Below are 20,935 nucleotides of genomic sequence, written 5' to 3'. Positions count from 1 at the left end.
TTTTCCTGCGACACTTGCTGGTTCTTGGTTCCTCCCTGGCGATTGATATAGGCTACCGTCATTTCACTGTCCGACATCATGCAAACTGCTTGATTCCGCAACCTGTGGCTGAACTGCAAGCATGTCAGCTGTACTGCCCGGGCCTCCAGGTGATTGATGTTCCAGCGGGACTCTTCGGCATTCCAGCTCCCCTGGGCTAACTCCAGACAGTGAGCCCCCCAACCGTGGAGACTCGCATCTGAGTACATAAGAACATAAGAAATTGCCATACTAGGTCAGTCCAAGGGTCCATCAAGCCAAGCATCCTGTTTCCAACAGTGGCCAATTCAGGCTAAAGTACCTGGCAAGTACCCAAACATTAAGTAGATCCCATGTTGCCGCTGCCAGCAATAGCAGTGACTATTCCTCAAGACAACCCAATCAATAGCAGAACATATCCAAACCTTTTTTAAACCCAGCTACACTAACTGCACTAACCACATCCTCTGGCAACAAATTCCATAGCTTAATTGTGTGTTAAGTGAAAAAGAATTTTCTCCAATTAGTTTTAAATGTGCCACTTGCTAACTTCATGGAGTGCCCCCTAGTTCTTCTAATATCCAAAAGAGTAAATAACTGATTCACATCTATCCATTCTAGACTTCTCATGATTTTAAAGACCCCTATCATATCCCCCTCTCTTCTCAGCTCTCTTCTCCAAGCTGAACGGCCCTAACCTCTTTAGCCTTTCCTCATAGGGGAGCTGTTCCATCCCCTTTATCATTTTGGTTGCCCTTCTCTGTACCTTCTCCATCGGAACTATCTTTTTTTTGAGATGCAGTGACCAGAATTGTATACAATATTCAAGGTGCGGTCTCACCATAGAGCGATACAGAGGCATTATGACATTTTCCATTTTATTCACCATTCCCTTCCTAATAATTCCTAACATTCTGTTTGCTTTTTTGACTGCTGCAGCACACTGAGCTGATGATTTCAATGTATTATCCACTATGATGCCTAGATCTTTTTCCTGGGTGGTAACTCCTACTATGGAACCTAACATCGTGTAACTACAGCAAGGGTTATTTTTTCCTATATGCAACACCTTGCACTTATTCACATTAAATTTCATCTGCTATTTGGAAGCCCAATCTTCCAGTCTCGCAAGGTCCTCCTGCAATTTATCACAATCTGCTTGTGATTTAACTATTCCGAATAATTTTGTATCATCTACAATTTTGATTACCTCACTCATTGTATTCCTTTCCAGATTGTTTTTAAATATATTGAAAATCACCGGTCCAAGTTCAGATCCCTGAGGCACTCCACTGTTTACCCTTTTCCACTGAGAAAACTGACCATTTAATCCTACTCTCTGTTTCCTGTCTTTTTTTTTTTCCTTTTTTTAAATTTTTTATTTATACAATTTTAGAATACATTCAAAGACCTTTACAGATATTTGTATTTAACTGGAGTAATGTAATGATTATTAGTTACAATCAACAAATAGAGTTAATTATCTGTATTTAAAAAGAAGAAAGTAAGGAAGGAAAGAAAAAGCGGTTACAGGAAATCATGGATATCCAATTAACAATTGAAAAATTAAGATCAGTAACCTAAATATTTCTAATTTCTTGCCACATTATCCGAGACTAAGGATTCTTGGGACAACGAATCCAAAAACATTCTTAATTGTGAAACTTCAAAGAAAGTGCTTTTCTGATTTGATGCATTATCTCACATCTACATGGGAATTTCAATATCATTGTGCCCCCCATTTTTTCAATTTCAATTTTCAAGGCAAGAAACTGCCTCCTCCTTAGTTGTGTTAATCTAGAGAGATCAGGATATACCCAAATAGGGGCCCCTTGAAATTTTTCCAATCTTTTCTTCATGTAGAGGCGGAAAATAGCATCTCTATCAATTGCAAATGCAAATGTTATGTGCAAAGTTGCCCTAGTTGTAATTATGGTTTCTGCAGTAGATTCTAAAACTGCAGTCAGATCTAATTGGTGCTCCTCTGGTTTTTCCTCCAAAGTTATTTTATTCCCTTTAGATGGAATATCGTATATTTTTGAGATAGGTGGAAAAGATTCTTGAGGCATCTATAGAATACAAGTAAGGTATTCTTTAAACATTTCCAATGGAGAAATTAAATCCTGTCTAGGAAAGTTCAATACTCTCAAATTAAGATATTTCAAGGTGTTTTCAATTGCTTCAAGTCTTTTATCATAGAGTATCTCTGTTTTTGTGAATCTTTGATAACAACTTTCCGTCTTGTTCACTCTTTCTTCCAATTGTTTCTTTTCTCCTTCTATCTTTGTCACAGCGGATTCAATGTTGGTAACTCGCTGATTGGCTATTTCTGTTACATTTGTTAATTTAACTATGGCTAGTTCAAGTGCTTTAATAGCTGACCAGATGGAGTCCACTGTAACTTCCGCAGGTTTCTCTAACTGCAGGAAATTATCAATTAGAATGCTAGATTGTTGTTGCCCTTCCTTAGTCAAGGCTCCTTCTCCAGTCTCTGCCTTAGGAGAATCAGTTAAGGAATCATGTTTCCTGTCTTTTAACCAGTTTGTAATCCACAAAAGGACATTTAAGACTTGATCCAATAAAAGAGAGAGAGATGTACCTGTTTCCTGTTCTGAAAGGTGGGTCGCCAAACATTCATTGGGAAGCTCGGGAAGGCCCACCACCCGAGCTCACTCCTCTCTTGGGCTGCTGGGGATGAAAGGACTGAGACCCACCAAAAGGCCGAGTCTGCTGAAAGGTCATCCCTCTGTAGGGAAAAACACCTGGAACCCTGGAAATGACCCCTCATACCAAAGGGGCTGTTTCTTATCCTCCGGCAAGCAAGGCACTGGAGACTCACCCCACTTACTGGCCAGTTACTGGCCAGTTTCTCCAACTCGCTCCCAAAGGGCATCTTGGTAAGACTGGCTTTGGAAGCTGTGTCAGCTGACCAGTTTTGCAACCAGAGTTGATGTGTAGCTGCTATCACCGAAGTCACTCCTCTGGGTGAGGTCTGGACCAAATCACAGCCTGCGTCTGCTAAAAAGGCAGCAGCAGGCTCCATAACTGCTCTGGAATTCCCTCCAGACTCATCAACCTCCTGAGAGAGAAGCAGACAAGATCTCGCCACTAGGGCACAACAGGAGGCAATCTGTAAATTAATTGCCACTGCCTCAAAGGCTTGCTTAAGAATAGCCTCAATCCTTCTATCATGTACATCCTTCAAGGCCACTCCTTCCTCTATGGGGATAGTCATCCGCTTAGACATGGCACATACCAGAGCATCCATTATGGGAAAACGCAAACGTTCTCTTACAGCCGGATCCAGGGGGTACAGGTCTTCCAATGTCCGACTCCCTTTAAAATTTGTCTCTGGGGCATCCCATTCCAGATTAATCAATTCCTGGATGGCATCCATCACAGGAAAAAAACAAGAGGCTTTACGAAAGGAACCAAAATGGGATTCTTCCTTGGCTCTGACATAGAATCCGAACCAGGAACACCCAACTGTTTCAAGGTTTGGGAAATCAAGGCTGGCAGTTCATCTCTTTGAAAGAACCACAACATGGTTTGATATAGTTCCAGCCCTGGAGGAATTTCCCCATCTTCTAGGTTAGCAGGATCAACCTCATCAACAGTGCCATCCGGATTCATAAGAACATAAGAACATGCCATACTGGGTCAGACCAAGGGTCCATCAAGCCCAGCAACCTGTTTCCAACAGTGGCCAATCCAGGCCATAAGAACCTGGCAAGTACCCAAAAACTAAGTCTATTCCATGTTACCGTTGCTAGTAATAGCAGTGGTTATCTAAGTCAACTTAATTAATAGCAGGTAATGGACTTCTTCTCCAAGAACGTATCCAATCCTTTTTTAAAAACAGCTATACTAACTGCACTAACCACATCTTCTGGCAACAAATTCCAGAGTAATTGTGCGTTGAGTGAAAAAGAACTTTCTCCGATTAGTTTTAAATGTGCCACATGCTAACTTCATGGAGTGCCCCCTAGTCTTTCTATTATCCGAAAGAGTAAAAAACCGATTTACATCTACCCATTCTAGACCTCTTATGATTTTAAACACCTCTATCATATCCCCCCTCAGCTGTCTCTTCTCCAAGCTGAAAAGTCCTAACCTCTTTAGTCTTTCCTCATAGGGGAGCTGTTCCATTCCCTTTATCATTTTGGTCGCCCTTCTCTGTACCTTCTCCATCGTAATTATATTTTTTGAGATGCGGTGACCAGAATTGTACACAGTATTCAAGGTGCGGTCTCACCATGGAGCAATACAGAGGCATTATGACATTTTCCATTTTATTCACCATTCCCTTTCTAATAATTTCCAACATTCTTTTTTTTTTTTGTTATTTAAACTTTATTGAAAATTTTCAAAATCACAGTAAACACAGTCCACATCAAGAACAAATTACATAACACCAATATAAGCAGAAGAGTCAAGACTGTTATGCAAAAATATAGCAATAACAAAAAACCCCCCCCATCCCTCCCCTCCCCCCCCCCCCTATCTCCCTCTGCAGACTCATCAAGGAAAGCAAACGTCCTAAGTGTTGCAATTACTCAAGTGTCCAGTGGCCTAGGCCAGTGTCCTGCCACAAGGGTCCCCCTCAGCATTAAGAGCATCTGCAGCCGTGAAACACAAGTATCCAATGTAGTCCAGATCCCAACTATCCCCCACGTCTCGAATCAGCAGATACATGTAAATGAGCGATAAAAGCTCTATATCCAATAGGACATCCCAATGCAGCGTTGCCAGGAGGAGGGCAAGCCTCTATACAGCTCCCACCCTCCCACAGAGGGGGAACCCACAGCTTTCAACATGCCCCCCTTACGTGATACCTACTGGGGACCGAAGAGGTCTCCATATCTTAGCATGTTTATCTGTCTGGTCATGCATTACTGCCGTTAAATAATCAAGTCTCCTATGCTTTTGTAATCTCTCGAATATCTCCAGTAAAGTGGGGACCCGGGTTGACTTCCAGAATTGGGCAATAGCTAAGCGAGTGGCCAATAAAATGTTCATGCTCAATTTGTGTTGTAACTTATTAAGCAAGGCGCACGGTGCATTCAGTAAAGCGGTGATAGGTGTCAAGGAAAAGGATACCCCAAACATCTGAGTAAGCCACCCAGTCACCGCTTGCCAGAGGGGCTTCAACACTGTACATTCCCACCAGATATGATAAAAGGAGCCAACCTCCCCACATTGCCTCCAGCACAATGGCGACACCTCAGGATATAACATGGAGTTTCGCTGGGTCCAGGTACCAGCGGTAAAGCATTTTATAGCTTTGTTCCTGCAAACGGGCAGAGATAGAACATTTACCGGCCTGTTGATAAATCTGGTTCCGCAAATTCGTTCAATGGCATACCTAGATCCCGCTCCCACCGAGCTATATGCGGAGAAATGAGGTCCTCCCCCGTGGTAAGTATGGAATATACCTTGGAGACCACTTTAGACATTCGATCTGCCCCTATGCACATGTTCTCAAATAAAGATCTGGACGGCCTCATAAGGTGTTGTGTGCGTATATCCTGTAAGAAGTGCCTGATTTGGGCATAAGGCAAGAAGACGGTGGCTGGTAAGTGGTATATAGATCGTAATTGTTCTAGAGTCAGGATGTCCCCTCCTGGAGCAAGTGGCCTAAAGTTATTATTCCCAATTGTTGCCAGTCCCTAAACTGTTTAGAATGATGACCCATCTCAAACCGCCGGTTATAAGCTATATACGTCTGATAATAATATTGATGTGTCCCCACTACTTTTCCTCTGAACTTCTCCCAAACCAATAGAGTAGTTTCTAGGGACCACGGCATGCATAGAAGGCTCATCCAGGAATGCTTGGGTTGCCAAGGCAAAGCCGCCATTGGAACACTGCCTATCATAAATTGACCCGCTTGCACCCACTGTTTGGGATGAACAGTATTATTCATATCAATGACTGCCTTTAGTTGTGCCGCTACGTAATAGGCTTGAAGATCAGGAACTCCCAAACCGCCCATCTTCCGATTCCGATAAAGTATGTGTCTGGCGACTCTTGGGGGCCTCTTACGCCAAATGAATTGAAAAAGCTTCCTTTGTGTCTTACGTAAAATGAATTGGAAAGTGGTATAGGTAGTGTGGTAAAAAGATATAAGAAGCGAGGTAACACATTCATTTTAATTATCGCAATCCTCCCTAACCAAGAATAAGACCCCTTATGCCACTTATCTAGATCCCGATCCACTGCTTTGGAAAGTTTCGTATAGTTAAGGTTATGAAGGTCTTCCAACTTATTACTAATGTGTATACCTAGGTATTTCAATGTGGTCTTGGCCCAGCGAAAGGAAAAGGAACTTGAAATATATTGAATGTCCTCCGGTGGCAAATTGATACTTAAGAGTTCCGATTTGTCTATGTTCACAATTTCCAACATTCTGTTTGCTTTTTTGACTGCCGCAGCGTACTGATCCGACGATTTCAATGTGTTATCCACTATGACGCCTAGATCTCTTTCTTGGGTAGTAGCACCTAATATGGAACCTAACATTGTGTAACTATAGCATGGGTTATTTTTCCCTATATGCATCACCTTGCACTTGTCCACATTAAATTTCATCTGCCATTTTGATGCCCAATTTTCCAGCCTCACAAGGTCTTCCTGCAATTTATCACAATCTGCTTGTGATTTAACTACTCTGTCGGGAACAACCGCAGGGAACTGAGGCAAGACCCGGCGCTTAAGCATAGGACTGGAAGAGGGAGGAGTCATTGGCTGAGGATAGGAGAAGCGGAGGACTGCGCCTGAAGCAAGGCTGGTAAGCCTTGAAAAGATTCCACCCAAGGAAAAACAGCTGGGGCCAGACCAAGCCCAGAAGGAACTGGAGCTGGTCCCACAGAACTTCCCTCGCTAGCAGAGGAGCCAAGATCAGACGACCCTCCAGTCAAAGCCGTGACTAATCCATCATTCGAATGGGAAGAGCCAGGCTTAGCAAAATCCGAGGAAGACAACTCTCCCTGAGCGTCTGAGCAATGCTGCCACAGGTTAGATGCCAGGTCAGGCTGAGAAGCCCTAATATGACAGGCAACTCAAATAGGAAAACGCTTAGGCTTCTTGCTTACCAGCGCCATTGCTGCAGTAAACATGCGTCAGAATGGCTCGCGCTCAAAAATGAAATGCGCCCAATAAAATAAGTACCCAGAAGAAAGTGCGGCAAGGCACACGTACAACCTGTGCACCAAGTTAAAACGCGTAAAAAAGTTTGTGCGCGTAAAAAGCGCGCCCAAAAACTGAGCACACAACTCATGCACAGAGGGTAGCAGAACACGCACAAGAGCGTGTGAAAATGGTAGCTGCGGCCTACTAAATTGCATGCAAGAAAAAAGCCTAAGTGCGGGGCCTAGCCTACCAGGGGCCACTCAACCCGCCAGGCTGCCCAGCTCCCCAACCCCAGCAGGAGCGGAAATGAAAGTTGGTATGGCATGCCGAGAACAGAGACCGGAGGAAGTCCTGAAACCCCTCTAACTGTATCTAATTCAGGTAAAATTTTCTCCTTTTATTTTTTTTTAAACCTTACCTGAGCTGAGCACTTACCAGCTGAGTACAGAGACGATCTCCGGCTGTGGGGATAGAGGGCATATGCTGTCACCACTGCGCTCGGCCTCCTGCACCCATTGCCTTTCAGCTGAGCTAGCAGCTAAAGCCATGCAGGGAAATCCAGCTACTGGACCAAGGCACACCTCTGAGGGACCACGGAAATCGCCTCAGTAATTCTCAACTGGGGGAGGGACCTTTAGGTATCACCACAGGAGAGTGGGGCTTTCTTTTCCTGAATTTAGAATTTCAAATTTCTCCTTTCAAAAAGTTCAAAGCAATCCCCATAGGGAGATGCATGTCCACCATCTGTTGGAGATGGAGAATACTGGCAGGCTGGGGTCACTGACTGTGATGTCAGCTGCTCCATCTCCATCTGCTGGCAGGGGGGCATAAACCTACTGGTCCTAAGTCCATCTGACTACATGCTAGGAAACTGTAATTCTGTGTTTTATGACTTCTAATCCGGTGAGAGCTCAGTTTCTTGAACTGGCAGAATATAAATGTCTGTTAAATAAATAAACAGACATCTTTAATTGCAGTGGGTCTTGGGGGATAAATTTGATTTGACCAAACCATTTCGTCAACTAGATGGTCTGGAGGCTTTCATGAGTGACTCAGATGCATATGGTAAGGGCATTACCCTTATATATTCCGAAATCCTTAGCAAATATGGTAAAAAAAATTCCACAATTTATAACTGATACTTGGAATAATGATCTGAACAGACAGCTGGATCATAGGGCCTAGAAATGTATATGGAACTCTGCTCAACAGGTTTCCATATGTGCTAAAAGAACCGAACTCATGGTTAAGCTGTTAAATAGAACCTATCGTAGCCCTATATTTTATTCAAAATGTTTCCCAGATGCTGGGGTTCAATGCTAGAGGACTGTGCCCAGATAGGTACCTATGTCCACATGTGTGGTATTGCCCAGAGGTTAGCCATATCTGGAAGCAAGTTACCCAAGAAATTGCTGACATCCTTAAAGTTCTAGTTCAAGTGACACCTGAATTGCGACAGTTGGGCAAATGGCATGGATGCTTACTCCTGGCTAAGTACAGGGCACTGGTGGGGCAGCTTCTGTTAGTGGTTAGATTCACTAAAGCAACTTTTTGGAAGGTTTGTCTGAGCATCAAATGTTGGCATTCACAGTTAAGAGACATAAAAATGAGCATGCTAAATATCTTACTATTTGGGGTCCATACCATGAGTATTTAGAGGGCACTTAAATGCTTGCCTGGATTATTGTCTTATGAAATAAAGTTTTTCTTGTTATTGGATACATATATTGAATAAATTTCAGTTATTTTGACTTTATAGTTCAAAAATTCACTGTTTTAATGGATAATTTCTTAGTATGAAATAGATATTTTTTTTCTGTTATTTTCCTTGTTGTATGTCACAAAATGTTAAAGAAATAAAGTTACCAAAAAATAAACAAACTGGGGGGAAATCTGAATTGAACTTGTGGCTTCATGACTCACCTGTGCCACAGGTAACTGAGCACTCTCCAATCACAGGGCTCCAAACATACAATCGTGTTTCCTTCCACAGGGCATCGTGGAGGATGCTGGAGTCTTTGGGATACTCCAGTGCAGATACATTGTTCAGCTTTGGGTGAAGAAAACGCTCTGTTATTTGGAGAGCTGCTGACCTGACTTGTAGCAACTGCAAATTTTTTGCACATATCATAAACTGGGGTACCAACAAAACCAAAGCTATCTAGAACTTCCTAAAAAATAATTCATTTAAGCTAAAATTAATATTTTTTCCTGTAATGACTCATTTTTCAGGATTCATTTTTTAAAATCTATGTATTCTTAGAACAGAAAATTATTGTAATTTTTCCAATTTGCTAAGGTCTTTGGGACACAAGTCCTCTGTTATTATCCCCGGTGTCCCCAAGAGGACAGCAGGCCACATCACCATGAGAAGCTGAAGTAAACATGGCAGGTCACTTACCGCATGCCATCCCAAGGGACAGATATTCACCAGGCACTGTACCAGGGTCGGGGGCTTTTCTTGTGCTGTGCACATCCCATCTCCCACCACAGTCTCCAGCCCAGAATGACTCTCAATGCAGATTACAGTCCGCTGAGCAACCCCAAATCCACAGACAGCGGAGCAAGCACCTGGCTCAGACAGCTTCCACCTACACAAAGGACACTCACAACTCAGAAGGATATATGGAACAACCTCTTAATGCAGGAGATGGAGGCCATACCCTTATCTAAATGTAAGAAAGCATGGGACACAACTACAGAAGAAGGGGTAAAACCAGAGCCCATGCAGGGTCTATGGCAGAAACTTCATGCTACAGAATGAATCAACAACCCTGGGCTGCCCACCCGCTCTGAAACGTGTGGCCAAGCTGCACCAGGGTCTTTTGATCCTGCATCAGCCTTGTATGCCATCTTCAGGTCTAGAGACAGGATGGTCATCCTTGACTATGAGCAACTTGATGATACGATATTGCAGTAAGAAAGGAAAATGGGCATTAATAGCTGCCATCATGTTTTATGATTCATGGTGTTCAGCAGCAACCAGCACTGCTCACTGCTGGGGCTTTCTCCACACAGCCACCATATTCCACGACCTTGAACCATTTTACTGCATGTGAACTGCCCCCTACGGGTAAGCACCAGGAGTACAGCTTAGCGAGTTTCCTCTTGGAGTCTGACTGAGGCCTGCACAGTCCGTGGCACAGTCTGACATGAGAGCCTCCACAGAAAGCGCAGCAGCCGCTGCGTCCCTTGAACATCCTGACCGCGCTCCCTCAGCCTCCACTCTGTTCCCCATCCGTGCACAGTCTACCTTGGAGGACAAGGCTGCTGGTTGCACTGTACCAAACTTTCAGGTCTCAGCAGCTCACGACACGCCTCCTCTGGCTGGATTTCCTCCCCCTTCAGATGCTCCTGAATACAGTGGACAGTTCTGAGCAGGACCCCGCCTCCACAGGATGCCGTGCAGGGGGTTCTCACTCTGGATCTCCACCTGCAAAAAAACAAGGAAGGATGGAGCCCATGTCCCCAAAATTACTGAAGGAGGAGTTTGGTTGGTTGACAAAGGTTTTATAATAGAGACAGAGAGAGTGAGAGACAAAAAAAAAAAAAAGGAGAGAGAAGCACAAAATAAGGCAGACAGAAGAAGGACAAGGGAGAAAGATGAAAAGGAAGGGAGAAAGCATGAATTAGAAAAGAGGGAGAAGGAAAGGCTACCTCACAGGGCAGGGACCAGGGCTGCACGCCTCTGTGAATGCAGGTTTCCGAGTGGAATCTCCACAGCTGGAGTCAGGGAGAGTCAGAATGGAACCTCGCTCTTCCTTCACGCAGCGAACAATGCGTTGCTTCATGCCGCTCCCACAGGTGACGCTGCATGGGCCAAAGTCTCCCATCTTCCATCTGGGGAAATTGCATGGGGAAAGAGCATTAGCCCGAGGACTGGCCAGCTGTGCTGTGAGAAGGCAGGCGAAGCAATACTCACATAGGAGGGCAGGGTGCCAGGAGACAAGCTTCCACCCTACTGGGGGGCTGCACAGAATCAGAGCAAAATTCTGCGTCTGTTGGCTCATTCGTAGTCTGATCCAGGCAAGTATAATCTACCGCTCGCACTCCTGAAACGAAGCAAAGAAGAGATGGAGGCATAAAGAGAGAGAGCGAGAGAGACAGAAGAGGGAGGAAACAGGAAACAGATGTCTGATTATTTGCCCCCCCTGCAATCAGCTGCTTTCTTGAGGGTGAACGGGTCTTTCCCTCCCAGTTTCTTCCCTTTCTTCCTTCCCTGGATGATCACATGTAACATTCCTAAGGAAGCCATCTTGCCGTGAGGCGGAAGAGAATCCTCGGGATCCTTACACAGTGCTCCAACTGCAGTAGGGTGGGATTACTGCAGGGCAGCCTGTGCACCAACCACCCGCTAAACCCAGCACCGCTTCTGTCTGAAAAGGTTCAATTTCCAGGTTTCCATACAATATTATGGTTCCATTGTTAAGATCTCTACAAATCCGACATCAAAAGATGTGTGTCTTTAAACTATGGGTCAGATTCACTCAAGGTGTAAGTGATAAGCTTTCCAGTTTAAGGGAAGAGACCCCAAAAGTTTGGACATGGGTTCCAAGATATTTGTGAATGTACCTGACCTCCTGGTAAAAACGTTTTGTGCTGAGATCAGGTTAGTAACACAATCAGTGAGTGTAGGCCACAGGTACTGGTGAAAATGTCTTGAACAGATGGCCGAAGTCTTTGCCTGCAGATCTGGCTTTACTCATCTCACCTTCTCCACAGGTCACAGAGCAGGTCCTGGGTAGAGCCGCCCACATAAAAGTCTGTCTTTCTACTGGTGCAAAGAAGCTAAAGGTGATGTCAGGATTGGTGGCGTCTCCATACTCTCTTCCGTATTTCCTGTATACCTTTGGGGTGGGGGTAGGGAAGGGAGAGGCAGGAAGATCTTGGAATGATTAAAGTATCTGAGGAAAGATCTCAAGACTATGAGGCTCGTTCTGTTCTACTGCCAAAGCAGTGTGAGACAGGAAGCGAGATACCAAATTATGAGTAGTGCAAGAGGGTATGTGATACTCAAGTTTTAACCAGGGGGATTTCAAAACAAAGCAACTTAACACTCAAGTGAGGAAAGACGCTGTCCTATATAATCCCAAAACTTAACTTAGCCACACATATTCTATCCTTCCAAGTTACCTATTAGTCACGTCCTGTACATCTCAGCCATGCCCATTTGACTAGCCAGGTTACCGATATCTTCACCATGCCCATTCAATGCTTCCAGTTTACCTGTACCAAATCCATTCTGCCTCCCAGGTTCTTCCATCTCTTGGCCATGCCCATTCTGTGTCCCTAGGTTACTTATATAGTCAACATCTTAGCCACACCTATTCTGTGCTCCCAGGTTACCTGTATCTGTAATCTCTTAGCCACATCCTTGATATCCTTCCACATTACCTGTATTTTTCCTGTCTTAGTAACACTGTAACTTAGTAAACGATGGCAGATAAAGGTCCAAATGATCCATCCAGTCTTCCCAGCAAAACGTTTAGGGTTGTACTTGCTCTATGTAGGTTACTCCCGTGCTACTACAAGCTATCCTGCTCTATGTAGGTTACTCCCGTGCTACTACAAATTGTCCTGTTGCCTCATTTCCATCGTCTAGCGACTAGGGATCCTCCGTGCTTATCCCATGCCCTTTTGAAGTACATTACAATTCTTACCTTCACCACTTCTTCTGAGCAACCAAATCTGGATGCATTCCATGCATTCAGATTTGGCTCTAGGGCAAATGGCACTACGGGCAAAAATTGTCAATGGCGCTCCCCCAAACCCCAATCCTTGGCATCTGTTAGTGGGCAGAGGCACAGGCATCATTTCTCTCCAAGTAAGCTGCGGGGACAGAGTCCCCCCTCCTCCAGCATCTGCACTACCTACCCTCCTTACTTTCTTCCCCCGGCATCCTCTCCCATGTCTTACCCTATCCCCAACATCCATTCCTCTGTCTCCTAAATCCCCATCCCCAGTACCCTCTGCCCTATTAACCCCCTCCTTTATCCCCAGCTTCTCCCTATTGCTTCCCCACACTACCTTGCTGCTATCACTGCATCTGCCTGTTCTTCCTTCCTTCTCCCTGGGCAAAATACCTATATAGTGGCACAGCTTCTGCCATAATTCCTCCCAATCTGTGCGAGTCCTACAAGTATATTCAAAACTTGAGGGCTGGCATTTCCTGTGTGTTGATCTAGCAATCAGCATACAGGAAGCAGGGGTGGTTCCATCATTAGGAAAGGTGAGGCAACTGCCTCAGGCGGAAACATTTTGGGGTTGGCGAAATGTGCACCCTGAAAAACATTCCTGAGGTGGCCACTTAGCTTGCCGCAGACGTGATTGCCGAAGTGTCTGAAGAGAGACCTGGTGGGGTCACAGCAGACCCCATCTCACTGCAGCCCAAAGAGTGGCCTGGTTGGGCTGCGGTGGACCCCATCCTAACACTTCTGAAGAGAGACCCTGTAGGCAAACATGGACCCCTATCCTGCAGTGGCTGAAGAAGAGAGGGAAAGGCCCTGAGAAACTGTGTGTGTGTGTGTGTGTGTAAGAGACAGTGATTGCTTGTGTGTGTGTGTGTGTGTGTGTGACAAAGTGAGAGGATGTGTATAAGAGAGCCTGTGTGCATGTGTGTAGGAGGGTGATGTATGAGATCCTGAATGCATGTGTGTAGGAGGGTGATGTATGAGATCCTGAATGCATGTGTGTGTGTGTGTGTCTGTGTGTGTGTGTGTAAGAAACAGTGAATGCTTGTGTGTGTGACAATGTGAGAGGATGTGTATAAGAGAGCCTGTGTGCATGTGTGTAGGAGGGTGATGTATGAGATCCTAAATGCATGTGTGTAGGAGGGAGATGTATGAGATCCTAAATGCATGTGTATGTGTGTGTGTGTGTGAGAGAGAGAGAGAGAGAGAGAGAGAGAGAATGTATGGATGCGTAAGTGCATGTTTATTTATTTTATTTATTTAAATAAATAAATGCATGTGAATCTGAGAGAGCTTGTATGCATTGAGAGAGAGGGTGTGTGTTAGAGCCTGTGTGCATGTGTGTGTGTGTATGTGTGTGAGTGCATGTGAGAGAGAGAGAGGGTCTTCATGAGAGCGCTTGTGTGTGTGTGTGTATGTGTGTGCATGTGCGTGCGTGCGTGTGAGAGGATGTGTGAGAGAGCCTGTATGCATGTGTGAGTGTGTGTGTGAGAGAGAGGTTGTGTGATTGTATGTGTGTGAGGGAGAGAGAACCTAAGTGTGCAAGAGCATGGGTATGTCTATGAGAAATGTGTTTGAGAGGCTAAAGTTTGTGCGGCCCCACCTCCCCAAATCCATGACAATTTCAGGGTGACTAGAAATCAAAAGACCCCAGGTATGGAGAGTGGGGAATTTTCTTTACTCTTATTAGTTTTAATTGTTGGGTATTATTTGATGTGTCTTTTGTTTTGAAATATCTTATTGGTTTTGAGAACTTTATGAAAACATTTTTTAGTTTAATTATTGAATGATGTTCTTCTATTCATCAGCTGTTTTGAAATATTTATTCTTTCTATTATATAGGATGGCCCATGGAAAAGTAGCCTGCCTCCAATGCACTGGTATTGGGGCGGGCTACTTTTCCATGGCCATCCTGTAGTTTTACTGTTATGATTGATTTTATTATTTTATTATTGTTTTATGAGGAATGATGGTGTTTGTCTTTTTCCATTGTTGCACTGCATACTGAGTCTGACTTCTTCAGTTTTCAGTTCAGTTTTTGTCTGCACATTTCTATTTATACTTTATGGTCTATTTATTCTGTATTTGGTGAGGGTCGATCTGTGTTTACATGTGTGACTGAGATGAAGTATTCTGCTGGCAAGCAGCTCTTGTGTAGGGATCTATAACAGCCTGCCTGTTCTGTTTTTCCATCAGAAGATGTAATGGTGTTTTAAAGCCTGGTGTAATATTTGCAAAGTTGCCTTTTTATAAGTAGGGTTGTTACTGTTTGAATGCTGGCATTTAGTGCTGTTTTGGTATGGGAGATTTACTATATTGTAATTGTAATTAAGTTTACTTATGGCTTTCTGAGGGTTAAGCCCACATCAAACACACTTTACAATAGGCTTAATACCATATTGGTTCCAAGTGTCTTTTTTTGCAGGGTTTTCTGGTTGGCACCACAGCAGTGCATGTAAAAATAATATACATGTTGTTGTGATATTTCTACCTCAAAAGACTACGAATGTCCTTTTCCATGTAAAATGTGTTATAAATACATGATTTTTAATTGTGTGTGGCTCGGGCTGGGAGGGAGCATGCGCAAAGCTTGTAAGGTTCACTTAGGGCATCGACCTGGAAAAGGTCTGCCACACAAAGACCGTCACCATTCGCCCATCTCCTACTTCTCCAGGGGTAAAATGCTGGGGAAACGTGGCAACTATGTTGTAGTAGAGTTCCTGGGAGTGTGACACTCTGTGTGCTGCTCCTCTGGGAACTCTTGACCCCTGCTTTCCCCAATCTGTAGCATTTCAAATCACCGAAAGGGCCCAACTCCAAAAGCACCCTCCCCCAATCTTGGCCCACTTGATGATTTGACCTGTACTGTGCCTTTGGGGTGTGGCACCATCTTATCCCTCACCTCAGGCAGCAGATTGCCTTAAGCCGCCCCTGACAGGAAATGTCAGCCTGAGAGTTCTGAACATGTGCACAGGGCCCGCACTGACAGGAATGAACAGCCCCTCTTGCTCTCCCACCAATGTCATGTCTGGGTCTAAACAGCCTAAGGCGTTGCATGTGTGACTTAAGGAACCTTGCTTGGCCGTGCATGTATGCACTACAGGGAACAATGTTGGTGACGACCCCGGGTCATCAGCACCCGTTATTGCATACTGCCTTTGGCAACTGCCCTGCTTGCCCTGCCCAAAAGCCAGCCCTGCATGCATCTATCACCCTTTCTCTGAAGAAATACTTCCTGATGCTGCTCTTGAGTCTAACCCTTGAAATTTCATATCATGACCCCTAACTCTACAGCTTCTTTTCCATCGGAAGAGATTTGAATCCTATGCATTAGTAATACCTTTCAGGTATTTAAAAAAGTCTGTATCATATCTCCCCTGCCTCTCCTCTCCTCAAGGGTATATATATTATGGTCCTCAAGTCGCATCTCATAAGTCTTTCAGTGCAGATCCCACACCACTTTGGTTGCCTTTCTTTCGACCTGTCTCTTTCCTTTTTGAGATACGGTCTCCAGGTTAGGTCTCACCAATGACCTGTACAGGAGTATTTTCACCTCTTTTTCCTGCTGGTTATGCCTCTCTCCATGCAGCCCAGCCTCCCTCTGGCCTTAGTCACTGCCATGTTATATTGTTTCACTACCTTCAGATACTATCACCTCGAGGTCTCTCTCCCAGTCCGTGCATATCAGTCTCTCGTCCCCCCATCAGAAACAGCGCCTTTGGATTATGCACCCTAAATGCATGACTCTGCACTTCTTTGCATTGAATTTCAGCTGCCAAATCTTCGACCATTCCTCCAGCTTTCTTAGATCACTTCTTATGCTTTCTACTCCTTCAGGAGTCCACTCTGTTGCAGATCATAGTGTTATCTGCAAAAAAGACAAACTTTTCCTTCTAAACCCTCCACAATATTGCTCTCAAAGATATTGAACAGAACCAGCTCCAGAGCCAGTCCTTGAGGCACTCCACTTTTCACTCTACTCTCAGAGTAGGTTCCATTTACCACAACCCGCTGTTGTCTATCAGTCAACCAATTTGTAATCCATTCTGCCATCTTGGGACCCACTACCATGCTTCTGTTAGCTACTGTATGCCTATTCTAGGCTCCCAGCTTACTTGTGTCTTCTTTCTCTTAGCTATGCCCATTCTGTTCTCCCAGGTTACCTGTATCTCTGTGTCCTCTAAAATTGGACCATTGATGTGGATCTCCTCCAATTCAGGCAGGCTGTCCTTGGTTAGGAAGACTCTGTACTCAATCCGGATGTCCTCCAGGATAGAGGGGTATGTGGTGTTTAAGGAGATGCTTCCCTTCCCGGCTACCATATGTAAGCCTCGCTCCTTCACCGCTGTGAAAAGTCATGAAAGTGTGGAAAGGTATAGATTCAGTGTTGTGAATAATGTTCTGATCTCCATCTACTGTCTAATGCTTCCACTCTCAGTCCCAGCTCCACCTACAATTGTTGTCCTTTTCTGACAGTCATATTGTCTATAGCGGATGCTGAAAGTTGGGGTACCAATAATTGAGCCCCCAATCACTTCATGATCACTCAGAACCAGAATATTCTTGAATTACGGCTTCCTAAAACTATGATATTACTCAGGGATCTCCTTTTAAAGTGTCAGTGAAATGATAATATTTAGGATAGTAAGACTCCCTTGCTACTCAGCATCATTCTCCCACCATTAGCCCAACCTGTTTGCAGGCTCCTGAGCATTCTCTGTGGGCATCTCAATGTCCCCTATCATGTCTGGCAAATCCTGACACACCACTCAGGAGCCGCTGCAATAAGATGGACACTGAAAATGAGTACTCATATTGAGCACCCATTTTCCTAAGGCACACACAGCCACATCCCCTGGGCTCCCGATGCAATATTTAAATAAGAGGCGCAGTAATGGAGAACTGAGCATCCGTAGTGCTCAATAGTTCATTGCATCGGGTGCCCGATCGCAAGGGGCACTCAATACGAGAATCCCTTTTGATTCCACTTCTTTTTTGCTATAATTCATTAGCAACCTCAGCAAAATGTTAGGCGTCCCTTGCTATGGATGTCCAAATTGTGTGGTGGTAAGAAAAGTGGTATTTTTTTTAATTAAGTGATAATATATAATTATTTTTCTCCACCAAAAGCAGTAAATTAAAATGTCAGAATGATACTAAGGGGGAGGACACCCTGATCACAACACAGAGAACCTATTTTTTAATGTTTTCATGAGCTCTTGACCGTAAGTTGTCTTTACTCCACCTCCGAGGCTGGAGTTAAATTTGCCGCATTAAAAGGTGTGCGCTGGGTGCCCAGTGCTTTACTGCATCGGAAGTAATAGCTAATATCCTCATCTATGTGCAATTAACATCTGACAGGCACTATAGGGTTCACGTTTGTTAGGGCGCATGTTTTGGACGCACTAACCTCCTTACTGCATCCGGTGCTAGTCTAGCGTGACCAAAATGTGTGTCCAACCACGTGTAAACCTGTGCATTAGCCCCTCAGTGAGAAAGGGTTAATGGACGTGCTTGGGTAAAGCTCCCTAACACTCACCCAGATGCGTGAAGAGAGGTTTCCGGTTGTTGACATGGACAGCAGTGGCACCAGGAGGTAAGGTTAGAAAGGTCTCATATTCTGAAGGAAGAAGAAAGACAGCAAGCTTGGAGAAGGACTGCTCTTCAGTGCAATGATGCTGCTGAGTGTTAGGACCAGACTGGAGTGGGGAGATAAGTGGAGTAGAAGTTTGGAACTTACCTCTGACTTTTCCCTGTGTGAAAGAACCATTTCTCAGAGTACATGTTGTGTTGTCACCTCCACAGACCATGCACTGATCCAATAGCTTCCCAGAATGCATCCTGCCATCGCAGCCAACTCCTACAGAGAGGAACCAAGCAAGAAACACAACACAAAAACTGAACAGCAGCGGATACCAGAGCTGACACAATGTCAGTGCATCACAATGTAAGCAAGAGGCTGACAGTACAGGTAATATCCTGTCCATTCCTGTACAGCCCCACTAATAGCAGAGATCCCAACATAGGCTTCCTAGTGTCAGACCAAGTAATGCCCTCATCCCAGCCCCACATGTGACATAGACCCCCTGCATAAGCCTGCCCAGAGCTAATAATGCACTGTTCCTTCTTTTCCCAGCCTCACCAGTGGTACAGATCTTAGCACAGGCTGCCCTACTCCAGGCCAGGTGATACCCTGCCCACTGAATCCTAGTCACACCAGTGGCATGGACTGCAGCAAAGGCTGTTCAATGCCTAGTCAATTAATGTTTTGACCCCTCATCACCCAGACTTCAGCGCCAGGCTGCCTTGTGCCATGCCAAACTCACTTGGCACTTTCCTGCAATGCAGAGACTGAAAGCAGCGTTGTGCCTTCTTGGTTCAGTGGCACCTTGTACCATCCCTAAAGCTGTGTCCACGGCTCATCATGAAGCCTCTTGCCCTTAGCTCGGCACATGTATCTGCATAGGGCATCCCCTGGGGCAGAGAAAGGAAGACAGAGAATGCAGTGATAATGCTCCCAAGAGCACAGTCTTTCCTACATATGAGAACAGCTAATAGCATTAATGACCTTTCAAAGTATCTGCAGTACAAACTTATACATGATTGAGAGTTGTGGTTGTAGCCTTGATTTTATCATGTGATAATTGCCCATGGGGGTTCATTAGATAATCTGAGCCATCCAATTATATACCAAAGCAAATACCTGACCATGCCCATTGTCAAGGGCGCTATTACCATTAGAAAATGGAAGAGTAATTGAGGCACATGACATTTTAACAATTGTTTTGAAGATTTATTGGTAAGATTTATGGAGCTTTACCATTGGTTAGTGCCTGCTAACCTCAGCCGCTGCCTTTCCATACAAGATAAAGTACACATAAAAATATTCCATTCTACACTGACTGACACATCATAGCATGGTCCCACAGACCCTTGCCCAGTTTTCCTGGCTGGTACTGCACAAAGGAAAGGGGCAGGAGTGTCTCAGGAAGGTGAACCTGCTCCTATCTGTTTCTCGTGCTGTCTGCTTACCACCGGTGGATGTGGCAGCAGAGGTCCACTGGTAGAAGAAGGATTGTTCCCCCAGAGCCAAGGACAAATGGCTGACTGTCAGTAGCTGCAACATTGCTCTGCCATGAAATCCGCCTGTGTCGTTGGGCAAGCCTTAAGGAAAGAGGGACAAAGAGCTGTGATTTCAATTCATTACCTCTGGGGAATGAAGACGCTTTAGCACCGTATTCCAGAACTGTGACATCAGTGGCCAGAGTCCCCCTCTCCAAGAGCCCTCAGTGACCCCCAAATGTCACATTTGTTATTTGGCTGTTTGATGTATGAGAATGATGTGGAACAGTAACAAGTTTTGGAAGAAAACCTTGCCAAGGAAGCAAGCAATGGAGAAGGGAGCTGGAGGAAGGGGTGAGGGAGACAGAAGCCTACCTGAGTATTGCACATTCAGCCTGCAGGTCTGGCCCATTGCAACCCTGGCCTCAAAAGCAGGTCTGGAAAGAGCATGGAGAAAGGGTCAGGGTGCCGGAGAATGAGGACAGGCAACCCCATCAAATGGAAGAGACAATTTGCTGGGCAGCTCATTTACAACACAGAAACCTATTTCAGAAGATGCTCTGTTCTTAAAGGAGAACATTCAATGGCCTGTTTGTCCAATGCCAGCTGGTAGGACAGCAGGTTTTAGACCCAAGTGGACTGCGTGTGAGCTGGCTTTTAACAGAGAAGTCCTCTGGTTTGCTGGGAGCATCCCTTTCTACTGTAGTAGTAGAGGATTCTGTGAAGTCAGCATATGGTCCACATCACACAATGAAATATCAAGGAGCCACTAGGTAAAAAACCTGCTGCACCATCTGGCAGACACTTTCCTAGAATACATGAAAAAGTTAGATAATCCAGTGTGCTCAGGCTGCATCAAATTTAGAATGGGCTGAAGGCCAAGGTCTTTTATTTAGCCCAGTTGTTTCCAAAAGCACTGGTCTGACTGGAAAGAATACAGGTGGATGCGTACCTGGGATTGTTGCACTGTCCTGCTCCTTGTTAAGACTCCCCCTCCACAGCTGCGAGAGCAGGAGGTAAAGGGACTCCAGCTG

The 20,935-nt window shown here is 44.9% G+C and overlaps 1 protein-coding gene across 1 annotated transcript in view; it reads right to left on the bottom strand.

Moving 5' to 3' along the window:
- The window catches only part of ADAMTS13 (ADAM metallopeptidase with thrombospondin type 1 motif 13), an 87,908-nt gene that overhangs the window by 57,215 nt on the left and 9,758 nt on the right, over window positions 1-20,935 (bottom strand).

This window comes from Rhinatrema bivittatum, chromosome 8, assembly GCF_901001135.1.
Source record: "Rhinatrema bivittatum chromosome 8, aRhiBiv1.1, whole genome shotgun sequence".
Taxonomy (NCBI): Eukaryota; Metazoa; Chordata; class Amphibia; order Gymnophiona; family Rhinatrematidae; genus Rhinatrema; species Rhinatrema bivittatum.
This window is presented reverse-complemented; position numbering and strand designations above follow the sequence as displayed.